Here is a 24,142-nt window from a genome sequence, read left to right as displayed (position 1 = left end):
GTACTGCTGTGTTTGAGGGGTAAGGGAACTTTGGGCCCCCCTACTTCTCTGCCATGTTGACTCCTTTAAAAACCTTTAGCTAGTTGTTGTAAAACTAAAGGAATCAAGCAAAAAATATATAATTAAGTATAAAAATAAAATTAGTTTTGGTAATTACTGAAAATAATTTTGTTTACAGTTAAGAAAATATGAAAAAATGACTTGTCATAGTTGTCAAATATGCTAGGTATTATGGTGCTGCTTTTATGGCATGTGACCCTGAGACTCAGAATTGTTTGAGGCAGCATAAGTTCTCCATTGTGTAAAGAAGACTGCATTTTCTTCATTAAGGCTTTTTTTGATGTCAGGGAGTTGGATCCTATGAAGAGTGAAGTCATATCCCTACTTAAGCTGATGAAAAGTTTATCAAACAAATTTGACAAAGGTTTCCTGTGTACCCACTATGTGCTTGGAATACATCTGTGAACAAAATAGACCCTTGCCTTGCGACTGGAGGGAACAGCAAACATGAAATGTATATAGTAGGTTAGAAGTGGGGGGAAACAATAGGGCAGGAAGGAGAGCTGGGCCTACTGGGGTGGAGTGGAGTGGGGCAGATTGTAGGATTGTGCAGGTGGATGGGGGCAGGCCTCACTGAGAAGAGACATAGGACCAGAGACTTGGAGGAAGGGAGGAAGTTTGGCATGTGGGTAGCTGGAGAACATTCCCACAAAGGGACCATCTAAGGCAAGGGCCTGCGTGGATGTGTACCTAGCCTATTGGAAGGCCATGGGAGTAGAAGGGGAAGGGAGCTGAGGCTGCCCCTGGGGTGGGATGTACCTTGAGTGAGGAAGCTCTCTTCTGAAGGAGAAAGCCTGAACTGCCAACATGCCAGCAGCTGGGGAACAAGGGCTTCACACTTGAAGGAGGTCTGGGCAGGACTCCTAGCAGCCCCCACAGAGCAGGATCTACAGGGATTGAGTCATTTCATGTGGACAGGGTTTTAAGGGGGAATCGTATATTCTATGTGGAAAAACCAAGAGACTCCACTGAAACACTGCTTGAACTGATACATGAATTCAGCAAAGTTGCAGGATATAAGATCAATGTACAGAAATCAGTTGCATTTCTATACACCAATAATGAAGCAGCAGAAAGAGAACTTAAGGAATTGATCCCATTTGCAATCGTACCCAAAACCATAAGAAACCTCAGAATAAACCTAACCGAAGAAGCAAAAGGTCTGTACACTGAAAACTATAGGAAGCTTGTGAAAGAAATTGAAGAAGACACAAAGATATGGGAACACATTTCATGTTCATGGATTGGAAGGACAAATATTGTTAAAATAAATATACTACCCCAAACAACCTACACATTTGATGCAGTTCCTATCAAAATAACACCAGTATTCTTCACAAGCTAGAACAAATAATTCTAAAATTTGTATGGAACCAGAAAAGACCCCAAAGAGCCAAAGCATTCTTGAAAAAGAAAACCAAAGCTGGAGGCATCACAATCCCAGACTTTAAGCTGTATTACAAAGCTGTAGTCATCAAGACAGTATGGTACCAACACAAAAAAAGACACATAGATCAATGGAACAGAACCAAGAAATGGACCTACAAATATATGGCCAACCAATCTTCAACAAAGCAGGAAAGAGTATGCAATGGAAAAAAGACCATCTCTTCAGCAAATGGTGCTGGGGGAACTGGACAGCAACATACACAAAATAGATTCAAAATGGAGGAAAGACTTAAATGTAAGATAGGAAGCCATCAAAATCCGAGAGGTGAAAACAGGCAGCAACTTCTTTGACCTTGGCTGCAGCAACTTCTTACTAGACATGTCTCCAGAGGCAATGGAAACAAAAGCAAAAATGAACTATTGGGACCTCATTAAGATAAAAACTTCTGCATGACGAAGGAAACAATCAACAAAACTAAAAGGCCACCAACGGAATGGGAAAAGATATTTGCAAATGACATATCAGATAAAAGGCTAGTATCCAAAATCTATACAAAACTTACCAAACCCAACACCCAAAAAACAAATAATACAGTGAAGAAATGGGCAGAAGACATGAATGGACCCACTTTTCCAAAGAAGACATCCATATGGCTAACAGACACATGAAAAGATGCTCAACATCACTCATCATCAGGGAAATAGAAATCAAAACCACAATGAGATACCACCTCACACCAGTCAGAATGGCTAAAATTAACAACTCAGGCAACAACAGATGTTGGCAAGAATGCAGAGAAAGGCGAACACTTTTGCACTCTTGGTGGTAATGCAAACTGGTATAGCCACTCTGGGAAACAGTAGGCAGGGTCCTCAAAAAATAAAAAAAATAGAACTACCCTATGGCCAAGCAATTGCATTACTAGGCGTTTTTCCAAAGGATAAAAAAAATGCTGATTTGAAGGGGCACATGTACCCCAATATTTATAGCAGCAATATCAACAATAGCCAAAGTATGGAAAGAGCCCAAATGCCCATCAACTGATGAATGGAGAAAGAAGATGTGATCTAAATATGATGCTAAGCAAAATAAGTTAGAGAAAGACAAATATCATAGGATTTCACTTATTATGTGGAATTTAAGAAACAAAACAGATGAAAATAGGGAAGGGAAGGAAAAATAAGATTAAAAAAAACAGAAGAAGACAAGCCATAAGAGACTCTTAAATACAGAGAACAAATTGAGAGTTTCTAGAGGGGAGGTGGTAGTGGGGATGGGCTAAATGTATGATGGGCATTAAGGAGGGCATTTGTTGTGATGAGCACTGGGTGTTATTTTTTTAATTTTAATTTTATTTTTTTAATTTACATCCAAATTAGCATATAGTGCAACAATGATTTCAGGAATAGATTCCTTAGTGCCCCTTACCCATTGAGCCCATCCCCCCTCCCACAACCCCTCCAGTGACCCTCTGTTTGTTCTCCATGTTTAAGAGTCTCTTAGGTTTTGTGCCCCTTCCTGTTTTTACATGATTTTTGCTTCCCTTCCCTTGTGTTCCTCTGTTCTGTGTCTTAAAGTCCTCATATGAGTGAAGTCATATATTTGTCTTTCTCTGACTGACCAATTTCGCTTAGCATAATACCTTCTCATTCCATCCACGTAGTTGCAAATGGCAAGATTTCATTCTTTGTGATTGCCGAGCACTGGGTGTTATATGTAAGTGATGAATCACTAAATTCTACTCCTGAAACCAATACGACACTATATTTTAACTAACTTGGGTTGAAAACAACCAAAGTCAAGGGGAATCCGAGGTTAGCATATTGGGAGCTATCCATGCAATCCCAAGGCACTTAGTTGACTGACAGTGACAGCATTCAAAGACACAAAATTGACATACAGCAGTTTTGCATAGATCAGACCAAGATAGGGGCTAAAGAATACTTTAAAGAAGATGAAAGTCATCCACCAGGGAAATTACAAAACACTTGAAGTGTTTGCTGTACTTTGTTTCTTTCTATGTCTGAGCACCGTGACTGGATAGTAAGCTGTAAGTAAGAAAGAAGTAGATCTCACCCTTCTTTTGTGTGTATATCAGTCTGCTCAGGCTGCTGTAACAAAATCCCACAGACTGGAAGGCTTGCACGGCAGACATCTGTTTTCTCACAGTTCTGAAGGCTGCAAGGTCAAGGTCAAAGTATCAGCAGGTTTGGTTTCTGCTGAGACCCCTGTGCGTGGCTTGTAGACACCCTGTTCTCACCCTGTCCTCACATGGTCTTTCCCCTGAGTGGCAACATTGCTCGTGTTTCTTCCTCTTTTTACAAGGATACCGGTCATATTGGATTAGGGTCTCATCCCTATGACTTTAACTGTAATTACTCCCTTAAAGACCCTATCCTCAACTCGTGACATTGGGGGTTAGGGCTTCACGTACGAATCTGAGGGGAACACACTTCAGTCCGTAGCTGTATATGGTACCTTGTGGGGTAGTGCCCTGTGTTCTTTTAGGCATTTAGGGCCAGAACATTTTGGAGTTGAAAGGGTTACTAGAAGTGTTCAAATTTAACTTTCCCGCAAAGTCAGAATCCCTGGAAAATAGTTATTATTTCACCGGGGAGCTGAACTTTTCTGGTTGGCAAGTCTGATATATAGGGTTAATAATGTATAGCAGATAAACGTAAAGGGAGAGGAGTGTGGGGGAGGTGTGCAGGCAGGCATTTTGAATTCCAAGGCAAATCTATCCGTAGTAATAAAAGGGATCTGTCGGAGGAAGCAATGATAACGCAAGTAGAAATGATAACACTTTAAAAGCAGGGCCCAGAAAAGTAAGTGTAGCCCTGAGTTTGGGGCAAGGATCCCGGGGGCTGTCTAATCTCCATACCCTGGCTTCCCCACGGAGGTGCCCACCGCCCGCAGGAAGTTGTGTGGGGTAGGTCAGTAGTGGAGACGGGGATCAGGAATAATGTGCAAACAGAGTTATAGGATGTAGAAAATGTCACGATTCTGGGGAAGATGACCATATATTTTCTCTTCCAAACACGGGCATTGCTTAGAGTGACAGGGATGCCAGATGACAGGTGCACAGCAAGAACCGGGATGTGTGGTCACTCTAATATTTACAGGACTGTCGCCAGGGGAGGCTCAGTGGATCAGTGTGGATGTGGGCCCTGGGGACGTGTGATCCTCCCGGACCTCTGAGAAGTGGCATTCTGCATGAAACTCCGTAACTGTTCCCTGTGGCCAAGCTGGGGCCCAAGAAGGTTAACGAGCTACACCTCTGAAACGTCAATCTCTGTACTACGCTGGCAACCCCAGAAAGGCCACGAAGTGCCCCTTCCCTTTCTTTAACTTCCGCACGTTGATTTTTAACTCTTTCTCAGCTTTCAGATGTATATTTTAACCTTTCAATAGTCAAAACTCAATACCCGACAATACCTTCTTACTGCAGATTCATACAGAATTGAAACCTGTCAGCAAATTCCGTGCCTTGGCAGTAGATTATGCAAAGTGTCATTTCCTCACAAAACATAACATAGAATCTGGAAAACAGAACTAGTGGAGTATCATATTAAATGTTTCGCAACTTTTTTTAAAGTAATCTGTGCATCCGGTGTGAGTCTCGAACTCACGACCCTGAGATCAAGAGTCATGTGCTTCACTTACTGAGCCAGCCAATCGCCCCTCATATTAAATGTTAACGATCAGCCCAAGGGTGGCAAAAGCCATGCACTCATCCTACATGTGCTAAAGTAGCTTCTTTGGCAGGGTGGGGGTGGGGGGAGCAGAGGTAATAATCTCCAGCTGAGCAACTGTCAGATGATTAGAGGCCAAAAGTCCTAGAGTTGGAAAATGTTATCAGCAGACTGCACATTTGAAAACCTGGGAAGGGGAGGCTGCTGAAGATAGGTTCCTACCTCTGTCCACACCCCTCCCCACCACATTTTTTTAACCTTGCTGTTAAAGCTTGCGTTTTGTGTATGGATTTATCCTCCCCCACAGCAGCTCTAGGGTGGGCCCACCATCCCTCGTCCCAGCAACTGACTCATTATTGATCTAATGCAGTTATTCTCCTTCCCTGTAATTCCCTTAGTCATGCATGTGTGATGAAATCCTGGCCCATGAAGTGTTTGAAGCCAGCTGTAAAGATTCAGTCTTAAAAAGAGGTACGTGGAAACATATCCTCTCTTTTTTGCCTCGGGAGGTTGTGTGGTTGTGAAACCGGGAGCAGCTGCAGCCATCTTGTGATCATGAGGAGAGCTGGTGGAGGACAAACAGGTTGCTCAGGCTGGAGGCCAAGGTAGAAAGACAGGAAGTATTAAGATGCCTGACATAATTGTTGAGGTGCTGAACTGTGGAGTTCAGCTGCAACAGTGGAACAGCCTCTCCTGTGGACTTGGCTTATGTCTTGAAACTCAGTAGTATAGTTGGTTTACAATTTGTATCTGATAGATTTCTAAAAGTTTGTGCAGGTCTGTGTCTGCTCTTCCTTGCTTCTGCTGGCCTTTTCTCCCAGAACCTTGTTTCCCGATTTGCCATTTATCTCTGCAGGGACCGTGGGCCTTAGAAAAATGGTATCCAGGGCTTCTGGGTGGTCGGGATAGAGGTACTTCCTCCATAGAGGATTTATATTTGCTTCTGCCAGATACCTGGGGGCTCTACTGGTCAGTGACACCTTAAACCCAATTCCTGGCTTGAGATTCCAGAAGGGAACTAGGCCTGCAAATCTGCCCCAGGCAACAAGGATGGGGCTGCAGTCAAGACCCCTCCAGGACAGTTTCTTTCTCTTTCTTCTTTTTCTTTCCTTTTCTGTAGTCAGAGCCCAGCAACCTTCTCCAAGTTCCCCTAGGATCGTAGGGGATGGGAAGGTTTGTTTCTGGTTCACACTTTCCTTGACAGGGGACTTTTGGGGGTATCAGCCATAGGAAGCACCCCAGTAAGACCCCTGCCTGGGCGTTAATTTCTCCCTCTCCCTAGGGGAGGCCTCAGAACCCGAGTTCTTATGCCCTGGAGCAAAGTGGCTGAGCATTCCTTCTCTGGATTCAGGCTTTGCCTCAACTTTGGCCCAAGCATTTGCCCCCAACTTATCAGTTCTTTCATTTTTTTCCAGCATTGCTCTTCGTATCTCATCTAGCAACATACCCTTTTCATTGAGAGAGTTACTCCCCCTCTGTCATTAGTTTTGTGTGAGAAGATTCATTCATTACTGTTTCAGTCACTTGGGTCAGGAGTTTCTGTTGCTTTCAGGCAACTGAGTCCACTCTGGACACCCTAACGGCATTCTGGAGAAAATTCTGTCAGGATGTCTAAAAGAAGCCCAAAGCCTTTAATAGTAGGATTTGGGATGCACTGCCTCAATAAGGATTTCTTAGTTGTTCTGGGAAAACGTGTATAGGAGAAAAAAAATTGACTTGTAAAGGAGATGTGGCACAAATACGACAGCAAAAAAGAAAAGTAACATTTATTATGGAGGGCTGATAGCTATTCAACTCTTGAGCTTTATCATCTCTGGACTAAAACTCTGGTCCCTTAGATTAAACAATGAGATTCTATTACTCAAGATGTGCAGATAACATGACAGAATTGAGAGGGAGAACAAAGGGAAGGAGGAGCGGAGGAGGGGGAATAATAGGAGGAGGGAGGGAAGGAAATAAGGGGAGAGAGATGTGTTCTATCCTGTTCCCACCTGGAAGCAAAAAAATGGTTCACTCCCATGTTTTCTGCTGTTTTGGGTCGGTCAGATCATACTGTGCCATGAGTCCTGAGGTCTTGGGAGGCTTCCTCACTGGGACACAGTCATAGCCGTGACCCTGCCAAGTTTACACACAGTATGGTTTACGTTTGGCTTTGTTTTCAAGCTGGAAGCTTTAAATTATATTTAGAGCCACGTAGGTGCAGTGACTATAAAACCAATTTTAGCTAGACAGGATATCTTAGAAAACATCAGGAAGCCGGAATCTTGGGTCCACCTTGGTTTTCACGTTGCCTCTAGATCTTGAGAGAATCTCGACTTCTCTGAGCCTCTTGGCCCCTATCGTTTAGATAAGGGGTTCGACACGATGATCTTTAAGATTCAGATTCTGACACGCTGCTCTATCAATCCAGATTTATTTAAGATTTTAAAGCCTGTATTTGATGGCAAGTCACCAAGTTGATTTAATACTGTCCTTCTCCTTGCTCTATTTCCCTTATAGCCATCCCGGTCCTCGTGGGTCACTGCACTGTCACGGGGCTTTGCTGTGGAGGATGCCGTGGGGTACAGCTCAGACCCTGCAGGACCCAGCCCCGGCCGCTGGGCTGCCTGCTCACACCCTGCCTGGGAAATAAGTGCCTCAAGTGAAGGGAGCTGCCTCACCCAACAGGATGTTCCTTCCTAGGGGACAACTCAAGTCCCAACACTGGCCTAGTGGGTCTAGGTGGCCCTAACAGAATACCACAAACTGGGGGGCTTAAGCAACGGACATTTCTTTTCTTATCTGGGGCTGGAAGTCCAAGATCAGGGTGCCAGTGGGGTCACTGGTTTCTTCTGAGACCCATTTCTATGGCTTATGGATGGATGTCTTCTTGCTGTGTCGTCACATGGCCTTCTTTCTAATTGCCCATCCCTGGCGTCTCTTTCTCTATCTACCTTTTTATTTTCTTTTTTTTCTCCCCAGTATTTATTGAGCTCCTACTATATAGTGGGCACAAACACTGTGCCAGGACTTAGGGACGCAGCAGTGTGGAGGATGGACAGACAAGGGCCCGGCTCTCCTAGAGCTTCTGTTGTAGTTGTTGTTGTCTTACAAACAGGGTGCAGGGGTGAAGAGCACCTGGCTCGGGGCGGGGGGGGGGGGGCAAACAGACCAGGTCCAGCCACTCACCGCTGACAAAATCCAAAAGCAGAGAGATGAGCGGTGGTGAAACAAGAAAGGAATTTATTTCAGTGAGGCCAACACCAGGAAGACAGTGCGTTGACGTCTCGAAGACCGTCTCCAAAGTGCTGAAAGTCCTTCCAGGTTTACGTAAGGAAAATGTGGGACAGTGTGTACATGTAGGTGGGCAGTGAAGGTCAGGTTAGTCCTTGTCCTGGGGTCAGTCACATGGAGGCAGTCATATTGCTCGAGGGGGCATTTTCAGTTCCCATCGTGGATGCTTTGCTTCCAGGGTCTATTGCCTGAGTTAAGAGAGAAGCTGGAAAGAACTTAATCAGTTACAAAGTACAGGGTTTCCTGGGTGGCTCAGTCAGTTAAACATCCAACCCTTGGTTTTGGCTCAGGTCATGATCTCACGATTTTGTGTATTCGAGCCGCATGTTGGGCTCTGGGCTGGCAGCATGGATCCTGCTTGGGAGTCTCTCTCTGCCCCTACCCCGCTCACTCTGTCTCTGTCTCTCTCAAAATAAATAAATAAACTTAAAAAAAATAAAGAAGGTACAGATGGAGGTCAAATGGAGAGAGTTGAAGTCCTCTTCCAGTTTTGTCAAGATTTTTTAAAAATTTTTTTTAAATGTTTATTTATTTTTGAGACAGAGAAGAGACAGAGCATGAACGGGGGAGGGGCAGAGAGAGAGGGAGACACAGAATCTGAAGCAGGCTCCAGGCTCTGAGCTGTCAGCACAGAGCCCGACGTGGGGGTCGAACTCATGGACCGCGAGATCACGACCTGAGCCGAAGTCGGACACTCAACCGACTGAGCCACCCAGGCGCCCCAAGATTTTTTTTTTTAATTGGAGTATAATTGATGTATAATATCCTATTAATTTCAGCTGTGTATCGTAGTGACTTGATAATTTTATACATTATAAAATGATACCCACAATAAGTGTAGTTACCATCTATCACCATCAAAGTTATTACAATATTATTGACCATGTTCTTTGTGCTGTATATTACATCCCAGTGACTTATTTATTTTATAACTGCAAGTTTGTATCTCTTAATCTGCTTCATTTATTTTGCCTGCCCCCAACCATTACCCACTCTGTACTCAACAGTTTGTTTCCTGTATTTATGAGTCTATGTCTGTTTTATGTATTTGGTTTTTTGTTTGTTTGTTTTTTAGATTCCACATATAAGGGAAATCATATGGTATTTGTCTTTTGTCTTTCTCTGTCTGGCTTATTTCACTTAGCCTAATACCCTCTAGGTCCATCCATGTTATTGCAAATGGCAAGATTTCATTTATATTAATGGATGAATAATATTCCTATCACATCTTCTATATCCATTCATCTATTTAAAATTTTTTTTAATGTTTATTTGTTTTTGAGAGAGAGAGAGACAGAGCATGAGTGGGGGAGGAGAAGAGAGAGAGGGAGACACAGAATCTGAAGCAGGCTCCAGACCCTGAGCTGTCAGCACAGAGCCCGATGTGGGACTCGAACTCACCAGCCGTGAGATCATGACCTGAGCCGAAGTTGGACACTCAACCAACTGAGCCCCCAGGCACCCCTCATTCATCTATTTTTTAAAGTTTATTTATTTTGAGAAAGAAAGAGACAAAGAGAGAAAGAGAGAGAGAGATAGAAAGAAAGGAAGCAAGAAAGAAAAAAAGAAAGGAAGAAAGAAAGAAAGTGGGGGTGGGGCAGAGAGAGAAGGAGAAAGAATCCTAAGCAGTCTCCATGCTGTCAACACAGGGCCTGACGTGGGTCTCTATCCCATAAACTGTGAGATCATGACCTGAGCAGAAATCAAGAGTCAGATGCATAACTGACTGAGCCACCCAGGTGCCCCTATCCATTCATCTGTTGACAGACACTTAGGTTGCTTCCAAATCTTGGCCATAAATCTTAAGTGAACTCAGGTGTGTATAGATCTCTTCAAATTGGTGTTTATGTTTTCTTTGGATAAATACCCAGGAGTGGAATTGCTGATAGTCTATTTTTAATTTTTTGAGGAACCTCCATACTGTTTTCCACAGCGGCTGCACCAATTTATTTCCCCACCAACTGTGCATAAGAGTTCCCTTTTCTCCTCATGCTCACCAATATTTGTTATTTTTTGTCTTTTTGATTCTAGCTAATCTGACAGGTGTGACACCTCATTGTGGTTTCCATGTGCATTTCCTTGACCGTTAGTAATGTTGAGCATCTTTCCATGTGCCTGTTGGCCATCTGTATCTTCTTTGCAAAACATGTCTATTCATATCTGCTGCCCATGTAATAATCAGGTTGTTTGCTTTTTTGATATTAAGTTGTATCCTTTTTTTTTTTTTTTTTTTTTGGTCAGAATTATTTCTGTTTATTTTATGGCAATTTTGAAAATCCCAAATATGTTTGCCTTACTTTTGTTATTTTAATATGGTAGAGTGGCTTGTTAATTATGAGACATCTTTCCCCGTAGGTGTTCATCATTCTGTTATTACTCACTTGGTTACTTGGCTGAGGAGAAATGTCACAATACTCGGCCATGGATTTCTCAGCTTAGTTTTTTTTTTTTTATTAAGTTTTAAATTTTAATTCCAGTATAGTTAACATACAGTGTTATATTAGCTTCGGGTGTAGAATCTAGTGATTCAGCAATAATCTGTAGATTATTTAGTGCTCATTGTGATAAGAGTTGTGTAAGTTTTAAAATATATTCTAAACATGAGCCCCTTGTTGGATGTATAATTTGCAAATATCTTCTTCCATTTAGTAGTGTGCCTTTTCACTTTGTTGATGGTTTCCTCTGCTGTGCAAAACTTTGTAGTTTGATGTAATATTATTTGTTTATTTTAGCTTTTGTTGCCCTTGCCTGAGGAGACTGACCCCTCAAAATATTGCTAAGACTGATGTCAAAGAGCTTACTGCCTATGTTTTCTTTTAGGAGTTTTATGGTTTCAGGTTTTACATCGAGTCTTTAATCCACATTGAATTTATTTTTGTATATTGTGTAAGATATTGGTCCAGGTTCATTCTTTTGCATGTAGCTGTCCTATTTTCCCAACATCATTTATTGAAGGGACCATCTTTTCCCCATTGTATACTCTTGCAGCTTGTTATAGATTAACTGACATATATATGTGGGTTTATGTCAGGCCTCTCTATTCTGTTCCATTGATCTATATGTATATTTTCATGCCAGTACCATACTGTTTTGATGACTATAACTCTGAAGTATAGTTTGAAATCAGGGAGCATGATACCTCCAGCTTTGTTCTTCTTTCTCAAGATTACTTTGGTTTTTTGGGATCTTTTGTGTTTCTACATAAACTTTAGGACTCTTTGTTCTAGTTCTATGAAAAATGCCAGTGGAATTTTGATTGGGATTGCATTGAATCTGTATATTTCTTTGGATAGTATGGACATTCTAATAATATTAATTCTTCCAGTCTATGAGCATGGAATGTCTTTCCATTTATTTGTGTCATCTTCTATTTCTTTAATCAATGTCTTATGGTTTTTAGAATACAGGTCTTTCATCTTGATTAACTTTATTCCTAGGTGTTTTATTCTTTTTGATGCAATTGTAAATGGGATTATAGCCTTGATTTTTCTTCCTGATAGCTCATTATAAGCATATAGAAAAATTACTCTTTCTGTGTATTAATTTTGTATCTTGTGATTTTATTGAATTTATTTATTAGTTCTAACAGTTTTGAAGTGAAGTCCTTATGGTTTTCTATATATAATATCATGCCATCTGCGAATAGTGACAATTTTACTTTTTCTTTTCCAATTTCCAATTTTTCTTTTCCAATGACTTGTATTTCCTTTTCTTGCCTAATTGCTGTGGCTAGGACTTTCAATACTATGTTAAATGAAAGTGGTGAGAGTGGACGTCCTTGTGTTACTGATTTGAGAGGGAAAGACTTCAACTTTTCACTGTTGAGTATGATGTTAGCTGTGGGTTTGTCACATCTGGCCTTTCTTATGTTGAGGTATGTTGCTTCTATATTTACCTTGATGAGAGTTTTTATCATAAATGGATGTTAAATTTTGTCAAATGCTTTTTCTGCATCTATTGAAGTGATCATATTATTTTTATTCTTTATTTTGTTAATGTGGTGTATCATGTTGATTGATTTGCAGATGTTGAACCAAGATTCTTGCTTCCCTGGAATAGATCCCACTAGATCATAGTGTATGATACTTTTAATATATTGTTGAATTTGTTTCACTAATATTTTGTTGAGGATTTTTGCATCTGTGTTCATTAAGGATATTGGCCTATAATTTTCTTCTGTGCGGTGTCTGCCTGGGTTCAGTATCAGGGTAATGCTGGCCTTGTAAAATGAGTTTCAAAGTGTTCCTCCCTCTTCAATTTTTTGCAATAACTTGAGAAAGATAGGTGTTAGCTCTTCTTAAAAACTTGGTAGAACTTGCCTGTGATGCTCTCTGGTCCTGGACTTTTCTTTTTGGAGAGTTTAAAAATTAAAATAGGTTCAATTTTGTTACATATAATCAATCTATTCAGATTTTCTGTTTCTTTGTGATTCAGTATTAGAAGGTATTTTTTAGGAATTTATCCCTTTCTTCTATGTTTTCTAATTTTTTAGCATACATTATTCATAATATTCATAGTCTTAAGATTCTTTGTATTTCTGTGGGTAACTTCTTCCTTTCATTTCTGATCTTATTTATTTGGGTTCTCTCTCTTTCTCTCTCTCTCTCTCTCTCTTTATGAGTCTGGCAAGAGGTTTATCAATTTTGGTTATCTTTTTAAAAAGCCAGCTTTTAGATTCATTGATCTTTTCTATTGTTGTTTTTTTTTGTTTTGTTTTTGGTTTCTATTTCATTTACTTCCGCTCTTATCTTTATTATTTCCTTCCTTCTACTAACTTTAGGTTTTATTTGTTCTTTTTGTAGTTCCTTTAGGTGCAAGGTTAAATTGTTTATTTGGATTTTTCTTGTTTTTTTGAGGTAGGCCTGTGCCACTTTGAACTTTCTTCTTAGAACTGCCTTTGTCATGTCCCATAGATTTTGGAAAGTTGTGTTTCCATTTTCATTTGTCTTGAATTATATTTTGATTTCCTCTTTGATTTCTTCATTTACTCGTTGATTGTTTAGTAGCATGTTGTTTGTCCCTGCATGTTTGTGTTTTTTTCAGTTTTCTTCTTATAATTAATTTCTAGTTTTAGCCATTGTGGTCAGAAAAGATGCTTGGTATGATTTTAATCTTGAATTGATCGAGACCTATTTTGTGGCCTAACATGTAGTCTTTAAGTAAAGCTTCCTCAAAATGCATAGATTTGTACGATTAACAGTGACTACCACTGGAGGATATTCAGTGGAGGTAAATGGCATGACTAGGTGGTCTCTAAGGTTCCTTTTATAGGACTTGCCTGTACTAATTCATTGTCACCTGACAGCTCTTCCTTAAATAGTCAAAGGGTGCAGGGGCTCAAATAAAAGTGAAAGTTACACATCATGTGCCTGATTTTGCTGTTCTTAGGCCCAACTTAGCTCTTTGCCCCAGCTCCCAGAGACCTGAAACGGTTTCACTTTCTCTCTGCCTACCCTTCTTGTACAAACCAAGAAAGGATTTCAGGTCATCAAAATCACAGAAATGAAAAATTACAGTGGGGTGAATTTAAGAATTTACTCTTTATTGAGCATCTGTTCTCAGCAGAGCACTCTACCATGGGGAATAGGAAAGAAGTAAAAGGGAAGAAAATCTGGGTCTAAAGCCATGACAAGGCAGATGGAGAGATGAGTTATATTCAGACTAAAACTTGTCATTATCGTGGGAGATATATCCAGAAAGGAGACCATCAGTCACATTAGGGAGGACCGGATGATGGAAGCCTTGCTTCTGGAAATCAAAGCAAAATGTAGGCCCAGCTACCAAGGGCGACCCCAGCTGTGGGAATCTCTTTATCTCTCTTTGTCTTGTCATTAAAGGCAACGTGGCCTCTGACAGGCACCAGTTAAAGATTTCCGCTTATTGGTCCTGGTTTTGCAAGACGGCGACTTTGGAGGAAGATGTGGAAAGGAGGCTAAATCTCCAGCTGCCTTGGACCAAGTTCCCCCAAAACAATCTTGGTACAGCCAGCGGGTTGAGAACCTCTTACAAATCATCTGAAAAGTCTTTTGAACACCTTGGAAGCAGATACGGAGTAAACATAATGATTATGTTTGTAATATTAATACAAAAAGGGTAACTTGTCTCAGTTGTGCTGTTCATACTGGCAGCTGTTATTGTTCACAGAACCTATAGCCTCAACAAGAAGTTAGTATATTTATGTCTGTACCGTTTCCTCTAGGAGTCCTGTATATGTGCCTAAGAAAAAAGTCACATTGAGCCAAATACGTAACCTACCTAACAGGCACAGGAAACTCTCAAAGATTTGGAAGAAAACCTTTCCAGAGTTAGGGAGAAAGCAGCAGAATTCCACTGTCAGATCCATCTCCTGGCTTCTGTCGCCTCACAGTGGAGAGCTGGCAGAGCAGGGTGCATTTTCCCTACCCCCTCTGGGACTATTATCTGCAATAAGATGCCATGAAGGAATTAAGCATCCTGCCGAGGTTGGTACTAGGTCCAGTGAAAGACCACAGGGAGGCTTGACATGAATTGTGAGATAGCTCTGAAGCCAACACTCTGGAATTTTCACTAGGCAAGACCAGGCTGCCTGAACCGACTACCGTTTTCTCTGGCTTTGATCAAGGTTCAAGGCTTTGGGGTATCGGGGAAGTTCTAGAAGCCCACTGGGGGCATCTTATGGGAGCCAGCACAGATTTGGGCTGAATTAGGATTTATGGTATGAAATCAGTTTAAAAACCTGAAGAGATTCTACAGAGACTAAATTGCCCTCTCTCTAGGATTCCCTAAAGCAACTCCAATCCTGTTTTGGGATTCAAAGTCTGAACTAGATTTGTCCTGCAAACCCAGGACTGGCTGACTGGTCAGGGATTACCAGGTTCAGAACCGTCCTTGGGGATGCGGAACTTATCTAGAAACTTTTGATCCACGTGCACTACTAGAACATTCCCTCGGTGGTCACTAGGCAGTGTTTGCACCTTTACTTGGTCTATACTTACCCCATACCTTTGACAGTTTACTACTCAGTTGATGATAATATCAAAATACATTCTTTTTCATGACTTATATTCATCTGTATGTCCTCTGTTACTAGGAATTATTTTCTTCTAATTTTTTTTGAAAATGAACCTTTTAAAAAAACATTTTTTTTTAATTTTTTTTTTTAACATTTATTTATTTTTGAGACAGAGAGAGACAGAGCATGAACGGGGGAGGGGCAGAGAGAGAGGGAGACACAGAATCAGAGGCAGGCTCCAGGCTCTGAGCCATCAGCCCAGAGCCCCACGTGGGGCTCGAACTCACAGACTCACGGACTGCGAGATCTTGACCTGAGCTGAAGTCGGACGCTTAACCGACTGAGCCACCCAGGTGCCCCAACATTTTTAACTTCTAGGAGAAAGTGGATCCTTTTCTGCATTTCTGCAAATTTGCCCAGTGATGTATAATAAAAATACATTGCGTTTACATATCGGATTTTCTTCCAAAGACTATTCCCAACCATCATCTGCTTGATTTTATAGATATAAATAGACATGTATGTAGATATACATGAGACCAGATTAATATGCACATATAAATATATAGTTATTAAACATGTGTTTATATACATCTGAACAATGTAGTATTAATATTGTGTATGTGGATATATGTATGTACATCAGTGGGTATATATAAGGGTATTTGTGTATGTGCGTTGTGTGTGTGTGTGTGTGTGTGTGTGTGTGTGTGTGTGTTATAGGTAATTATAGAACTTAAGCAAAGTATAGTATGGGAACATAAGTGTCAATTTTGTCTAAGACCAAAAAAGGTGTTTGTGACAGCATATGAAAAAAATTTTTTTAATATTTATTCATTTTTTAAGAGAGAGAGAGAGAGAGAGAGAGAGCATGAGTGGGGGAGGGGCAGAGAGAGGAGGAGACACAGAATCCGAAGCAGGCTTCAGGCTCTGAGCTGTGGGCACGAGCCTGATGCAGGGCTTGAACTCATGGACTGCGAGATCATGACCTGAGCTGAAGTCAGATGCTTAACTGGCTGAGCCACCCAGGCGGCCCGCATATGGAAAATTTTCAGTGATGAATTTAAAACTGCTGGCTTGCTCCATTACTATTTTAAGCTACATCTGAGGAAATGGACTGCTGTCTGTGTGTGCTCCCTGGGACAAATGCTTCTCTGAGATCCACGTCTCCCCCTGGACCTTGGGGTTATTTTTAACCATCCCAGAGTATGGATCTCTGGGCTGTTTGAGAGAAGCAGCTATTTTTCATTTCCCAAAGCCTTCTGCACTGTGTCCTTCTGGTAAAAGGCGGCTGGTGACATATCAGGGGCAGATGCCTGGGAGCCCTGGCAGCTAGAGGGCCTCCTTGCTGGGGGTCTCTGCAGACTGACTAGAGGAGCAGAGGGGAAAAGAGCGGAGCCTGACCGCGGCCCCCACCTTTTAGTGCAGCCAGGCATCCCTACCACCCCCCACCTCGGGGCCTGGGCATGGAGGCATGGGGAGGGTGGGAGGGTGGTGCTGTGGTCTAGCTTGGGCAGTGCGGTGGTTTGGAGCATTTGCCACCAACATTGGTGTTCTCTACCGGACAAAATTACTTCCTCTACTGGTCAGTAATAAGTAGCAATCGTTATTCTCTCTATTAAAAATAATATATTTTAATTTCAAAGATACCCAACTGTAGTAAACTCTTTGGGTTCTGAACTAAAATGTGCATGTATCAGACAAAAAATATTGCACTGCACTTTTTCACTCTTCCACGTTTTAAGCACAAAGAAAAATTCCGCGTGGTCATATAAAATAATGAAACTGAAGGGACGCAAGTTCTGGCTTTTCGTCTTCACAGTCATTGTCCTGTCGTTGTTTATTTTGAGTCTGCTGTTGAATCACAGCCGCATGCCATGGTACAGGGCTGGAGACAAAAACTGGCCCAAAGCGAACTTGAGTGAGGCCATGCTGTTACCAGTTTATCGTCAGAATGGCTGCATGTTGATGAGTCCACGTAAGTTGGAATAACTGGGGATCCTCCCAATTAACTTCCATAGAGAATACAGTGATTATGGAGAGATAAGTAATTCAAGTGTGCTCATGTGCAGCTCACCTGAATTAGTAAAAGTCACCAACACCGGTGGCAGCTGTTTATAGCCTGTCGTACAAAAAGATTTTTTGCAGAGGTGCATAATGCGAATTGTTGGTGTGTGTTGATGTGAAAAGCAGATTGACTTACAGTTTTTCTTTTTAAAAAAATTTTTTTAACGTTTATTTATTTTTGAGAGACAGAGAGAGACAGAGCATGAATGGGGGAGGGTCAGAGACAGAGGGAAACACAGAATCCGAGGCAGGCTCCAGGCTCTGAGCCGTCAGCACAGAGCCCGACGCGGGGCTCGAACTCACAGACCGCGAGATCATGACCTGAGCCAAAGTCGGATGTTTAAGCGACTGAGCCACCCAGGAGCCCCCAGTTTGTTTTCCTTATCAACATTTTTGTTCCTGCCAGTGACACATCCCATTATTACCAGCACCTGGCTGTTGTGCCCCGGCCTCTTCATAATGCAAAGAAAAGGGCTTCTGAACTTCGAAGATTTTGCCATGGGTGTTGGCCTATGACCTTGAGAAACGCCAATATTGTTGTGGTTCCCTTTGCTTGTCTATACAATGAAAAGAACAGGTGCGCCTGGGCGGCTTGGTCGATTGAGCGACCGACTTCGGCTCAGGTCACGATCTCGCGGTCCGTGAGTTCGAGCCCCACGTCAGGCTCTGTGCCGACAGCTCAGAACCTGGAGCCTGCTTTGGATTCTGGGTCTCCCTCTCTCTCTGCCCCTCCCCCGCTCACACTCAGTCTCTCTCACTATCTTTCAAAAATAAACATTTAATAAATAAATAAATAAATAAATAACATTAAAATAACAGCACTTCTCTATGTGACCTTGCATAGCCGTTGTGAAGATTCCATACATGTGGAGCCTGTGATATCTGTACACAAATACCAGTTTGCACAACTAGCCCCTGGAGTTGTGGTTTGCCGTGGAAGAATCTGGCCGTGAGGCTCCCCCTACCTCTTTTCTCTCCCCATCACTGGACCCTGCTTCCTGGTCTGCTTCCTAAACACAGTGCTGTCATTTCTGCAGGTTCTGGCTCTGACTCTTGGCTTCTCTCTCCCCAGTGCTGCTTTTTTCCCCCCTCATCTCTGCTGAGCTCATTTACTTTCTGTTTCTACTTTTAATTAGCCCAACAACAGTTCCCAAACCCACCCTCTCCAGTGCCAGGCCAACATTTCCAACAAATCCTCTTCTCCGTAATATTCTCCTCCCAGTTTCCCACTTTTGCAACCTCTGCCCTGTGTTTCAGTGATCCGAACATAGGCCTCAGACATGGGCCCCAAAGATGACTCTCATCCTCCCCTACGTCTAAACAGAAATGAGCCAGAGGGGGCGGAGGGGATGGGCGTGGGGGTTTCGGGGCCAGGGGACTCTGGATTCAGATCCTGGCTGTGCCGTGTACTAATTTCTTGATGCTCTCTAAATCCTGGAGTCCTTAAGTGCGTTTTGACCCACCCGAAATACAAACTCACAGAGCCAGTAATTTATTATTTGCATAATGTTCTTTCTCTCTCAGAGGCTTGGAATATTTTTAATTATAATAGTTAATTGTGGTAAAATACACACACCGTTAAGCTTATCATCTTTAGCATTTGTAAGTGTGCAGTTGTGGTAATAAGTACACCCACATTGTGGTGCGATCATCACCACCATCCATTCTGCAGAACTGAAAACAGTGATTCCCGATTTCCCCCTCCCCTCTAGCCCCTGGCAACCACCGTTCTACTTCCTGTCTCTGATTGTGACTCCTCTAGGTACCTATGTAAAAGTAGCATCTTATAATATTTATCCTTTTGTGTCTGGCTTATTTCATTTAGCACAATGCCCTACGTTGTCACATGAATCAGAATTTCCAAACTTTTTAAAGCTGAATAAAATTCCGGTGTGTGTGTGTGTGTGTGTGTGTGTGTGTGTGTGTGTGATCTTTTGTTTATCCGTTCATCCCGTCAGTGGACAGTTGGGTTGATTCCACCTCTTGGCTATTGCAAATAACACTATGAACGTGAGCATACAAATATCTCTTTGAGACCCTGCTTTCGATTCTTTGGGTCTTTACCCAGAAGTGGGATTGCTGGATCATACGGTAATTTGGCATTCAACTTTTCGAGGAACCACCCTCCCACTTTCCATAGCCATTGTCCTATTTTACGTTTTCACCCACAGTGAACAAGGGTTCCAGTTTCTCCCCATTCTCATCACCACTTATATTCTGGGGTTTGATACACATTTTTTTTTAAGATGAAGAATTATCTAGGTTTTATCCAGTGTTTCTCTAAACTTATAGGAGGATCACCTCCCCAGAACCATCTGGAACACTTGTAAAAATGCACATTCCTCATCCCCTCCACCGAGTAGGGCCTCTGAACGTGACTTCTGAAGCCAAGTGCTGTGTGCACCTGTCGCCTTTATTCACAGGAACGCCTCCGGCAGGTGAGGTCTTGGCCAGCTGACAAGCCCTTGAGGAGAGATTTAGAGGGAGAGCACCCTCCAGCCCCCTGAAAACCACAGTATGCAGGAGAACTCCATCGGGATCGTCTCATCGCCAGGATTCCAGTGACAGCACAAGTGGAAGAATGATGATCATTCATACTGGGTTTTTTTTTTTTCCAGTTTTCAGGCTTTTCAATGGTAATCCACTAAAAAAAAAATCACATTAAGGTCTGGAAACAGGACATTTTTAGCTGAGGAAATGCTCTTGATCAAAAAGCAGATTTTGACTGGTGATGCTCGACGAAGTACCTATTATCAGCTTCCTACAGATCTCCTCAGAGCCATTCTCAGGCATTAGGGAAGCAATCTTCACAAGGGCCACTTCCCTGGCTGTAATGCCTACTGTGATATGAGTCATGCCTTTTGTCTTGTGCCTGGAATTTGGGGATGTTTACGAAAAGTTGTTGTAAATACGAGTCATAATTCCTCTTTTCACAAGATTCTTTATTTCACAAAAATGAGTGGCTCATCACGTACAAACGTCATATCACTTCCAGCCCTATTGTCACCTGCAAGTAGTCTCTCAGTTTTACTAGGGATTATTTAAAGGCTTTCGAGAACAGTATGTCATGGAAAGCCACCAGGCAACACAGTTTCTGGGTCGCCACCGGTAATGTTGAAATACACATGTGCATCGACCGGACCAACTTCATCTCTTGAGGGCAGAAAGTGGAGTCTTGCATTTGGAAGCAAATGGCAAAGACAGGCAAAACACCTTTTTAAATGCAGGCTTCTTGAGTTTGAGCACAGCATCTATTTTCTTGCTTCATTTAAAGTCCCAAAGCAGGTGGAGATGTAACGGACACGCGCAGCATGCCAACGCTTTCCTTAGCACGCTAAAACCTTATTTTCAATTTAAACTGCGCTGGCACCGAGCATTAATATTTTAAAGTGAAGCGTGACAGTTCCTAACTTTTTAAAAATGGAGAATGGGCCACTTGAGCTTTCTTTCCCGGTGGTGTCTCTCAGCCTTCAGACATGGATACGAGACCAGACCAGATGGGTATAACAGTGAAGCAGGACATAGTCCAGACTGCCCAGCTAGTCTCAAGCAAAACAAACAATGCAATTAAAAAAAAAAAAAAAGACAACATTCCATTGAATCCCTGTAGATAGAAATACGTGTTATGTAAACTGTCACTTATGCTTGTTTGTACTTGGCAAATGTTGGTGGAGGGAGAGAATATAGTTCCAAATAAGATGGCCAGATGTGTGCGCCTAATGGGAGAAGTAAGCACGCTGTTTATGGAGGCGACATATTTAAAGGGGAAAATCCTACTATTCGTTTCTACGGGGGCATACTGAGGTGAAGTTGTCTACAGTTAAGTGCAGTTCTGTTCATGCTGTTCTACTCACGCAAAGACAACTATACTTTTAATTTGAGTACAGTTGATGCACAACGTTACATTGGTTTCAGTGGTACAACATAGCGATTGAACAACTGTATACATTATGCCGTGCTTGCAAATGTAGCTACCATCCGTCACCATGTAACGTTATTACAATATCAGTAACTATATTCCCTATGCTGTGCCTTTATCCTTGTGACTCATTCACTCCCTAAGTGGAAGCCTGTACCCCCCCTCCCACTTCAGCGGTTTTGCCCATCCCGGTCTCCCTCTGGCAACCATCCGTTTGTTCTCTGTACTCATGGGTCTGATTCTGCTTTTTGTTTGCTTATTTATACACTTGTTTTGTTTTTAAGACTCCACATATAAGTGAATTCACATGGGTATTTGCCTTTCACAGGTTTTTAAAGGCTCTGAGGCAGGAGAATCCTTAACTGAGTGTTTGGGGTTAATTTGACCATTTGACAAGATGGGAAAGAAGGCAATCTGGGGAAAGTCGGCCCCTCCTCTTTCTTCTGTTCGACTGAGAACAGTAAGTAGCAAAGGCTTCTCTCAGGAACGGTTTAAAACTCTGGAGAACAAAGCTTCTCAAACTTCAAAGCGCCTATGTATCATCTGGGGACTGTTAAAATGCAGATTGTGGTTTAGGGTGTCCGGGCGGAGCCTGAGGCTCTATTTCGAAGAAGGTCAGAGGTGATGCTGATAGTGGCGGTCTGAGGAGCACGGGAATGGTGAGAGAGATTAGAGCGAGGAGAGAAGCAAACATTGGCTCCTGGCCGCAGAGCAGAGAGCCCTGAGCCACAGGAAGTCGGCCTGAGCTGATCACCTTACCCTTTCAGCCGGCAACCTGTTTGGCATTGTCATCAGTCAGACTGAATCCTCGCTTTGAGGTCTAAAAGTGTGCTTTATCCTTTCTCGTGGGGTTATAGAAGGCAAAAGAGATCGGCATAGATAGTGCATAACTCAAGAGTTTCATCGGAGACAACCGTGTTCCCAGTGGTCAGAAATCCAGGCCCGACGGACGACTTCCTCCTTTCGGGGATGGACGGTGTCACGAGTCTGTCCCTCTCGTGACGAGCTCTCATTTTTCTCCCCATCTTCCTGGGCCTGCCGGGTGTTGAATTTCACAAAAAGTGCTAGTTAAACTTTATCAGGAGTGAAAGTTCGTTTTGCCCCAGCGTTCTGGCACAGAGAACACCAGGGCTGTGGGAAATTCAGCGAGTCAAAGATGGAGGCCGAAGTCATTCAGTCCTCGTCAGCCAAATGCTAACTTCTGCCAGGGCTGAGTTTTTGCCTTTCACCTGGTTATTTTCATTAAGGACCACGTTTTATTATTATTATTATTATTATTATTATTATTATCATTGCTATTATCATTAAGAATCATGTTTTATTAAGTGTCACAGCGTTGTTTGCAAAATAGATTCAAGTTTCTCCTCAGCCTCAAGTCCCCTCCCTCTGAGACCTCAGGGCCCACAAACTTCCGGCACCCCCGGGGTTCAGTTGCAAGTTCTTCAACCTAGAGCTGCACAGTATGTTTCCGTTGTCCTTGTCTCTCTCTCTCTCTCTCTCTCTCTTCATTGGCGACTACCAGTCTGTTCTGTGTAGACACCAACCCACTGAACCTATCACAGGCCTTTAGTCTGAGATCTCAAAGTTCAAGGGGACCCTTTTTGGTAGTCACGAGGTGCTGATTCTGACCTGGACCTGGTGGGCAGGTGGGCTGTACCTAAATAAACAGTCCAGTCCTCTCCCTTTCTGGGCCCGTGGTAAGTTTGTTATCTCTTTTAAAGTTAGGCACATCGCGGGACCTGTGCTGGCCAATGAAATGTGGGTGGAGGTTGTATGCCACTCCCAGGAGGCGACGTTAAGAGTTTGTGCACAATTCTGTTCCCATTCTGCTAGCATCACGGAAGCATTTCCCTGGAGGGATCCTCCAGCAACCCAGCAGGCTGGGCCCCTGGATGGTTACACTAAGAAGAACACCCCCATCACCACATCCTGTAATCCATACTGCACATGTAGTATGAGCTACAAATAGACCTTTGCTGTGCTAGGCCACTGAGGGGTGTGTGTGTGTGTGTGTGTGTGTGTGTGTGTGTGTGTCTGTCTGTGTGTATTTGGGAGGGGGGAACGTGATTGCTCCAGTAGGCCTAACCCATTCTATCCTGATTGATCCACTGGCATTCAGCTGATAGTGTAATACATCACCCACAAGTGCACAACTGTAGCAAAGCAACTTCCGGGGATGGTCTTCATTTTCTGTTGTAAGATAGGAGGTGGGAAGGAGGGGCCAGTTCCTTCAAGCTGAAGGAAACCGTTCTCACAACCGCCACCCGGAACCACTGGCTCCGATCGCTGGCACCGACAGCTGGCTCCCAGTTCAGCCAAGAGCCGAGATGACTTGTAAGGACTTCATGAATATGCGTTTATCAAAAAAATTAGCTTTCACTGTCTACAATGCACTCCTGTTCATTCTTCCAATACCTCTCTCAAGGTCACATCTGTAATGGATGCAGCTGTTGAAGGACAGACACATGTAGTAAATCATAGGGTCAGATACACTCTTCTCTCGAAGGAAGATGAAGTCAAGTGCCCTGGAGTAAATTTCTTCTTTTTTTTCTTTTGTGGTGGGAGGAATTAGGTATTACCACCTGATTATTTTACTGTTTCTATTCCACTCAGTAATTAATTTGGGGGCCCTGGTCGGCACAGAAGCTCAGGTCCCGGTTTGCTTCTCTCTTACCAACGGCCTGGCACTTCTTTGACTTCATGACCGCCCCCCCCCCCCCGCCCCGAATCTTTCATCACGTCATTTGGGC

The 24,142-nt window shown here is 42.8% G+C and overlaps 1 long non-coding RNA gene across 1 annotated transcript in view; it reads left to right on the top strand.

Moving 5' to 3' along the window:
• The window catches only part of LOC128776398 (uncharacterized), a 50,991-nt gene that overhangs the window by 9,957 nt on the left and 16,892 nt on the right, over positions 1-24,142 (top strand). The window contains exon 2 of the long non-coding RNA XR_008421451.1: positions 5,541-5,613. This is a non-coding gene — a long non-coding RNA (uncharacterized LOC128776398). The remainder of the gene's footprint in view (positions 1-5,540; positions 5,614-24,142) is intronic.

The sequence above is a fragment of the Panthera pardus genome, unplaced genomic scaffold (assembly GCF_024362965.1).
Source record: "Panthera pardus isolate Hobbes unplaced genomic scaffold, ASM2436296v1 HiC_scaffold_1, whole genome shotgun sequence".
NCBI lineage: Eukaryota > Metazoa > Chordata > Mammalia > Carnivora > Felidae > Panthera > Panthera pardus.
Note: the sequence above shows the minus strand (reverse complement) of the source record. Positions and strands in the feature narration are given on the sequence as shown.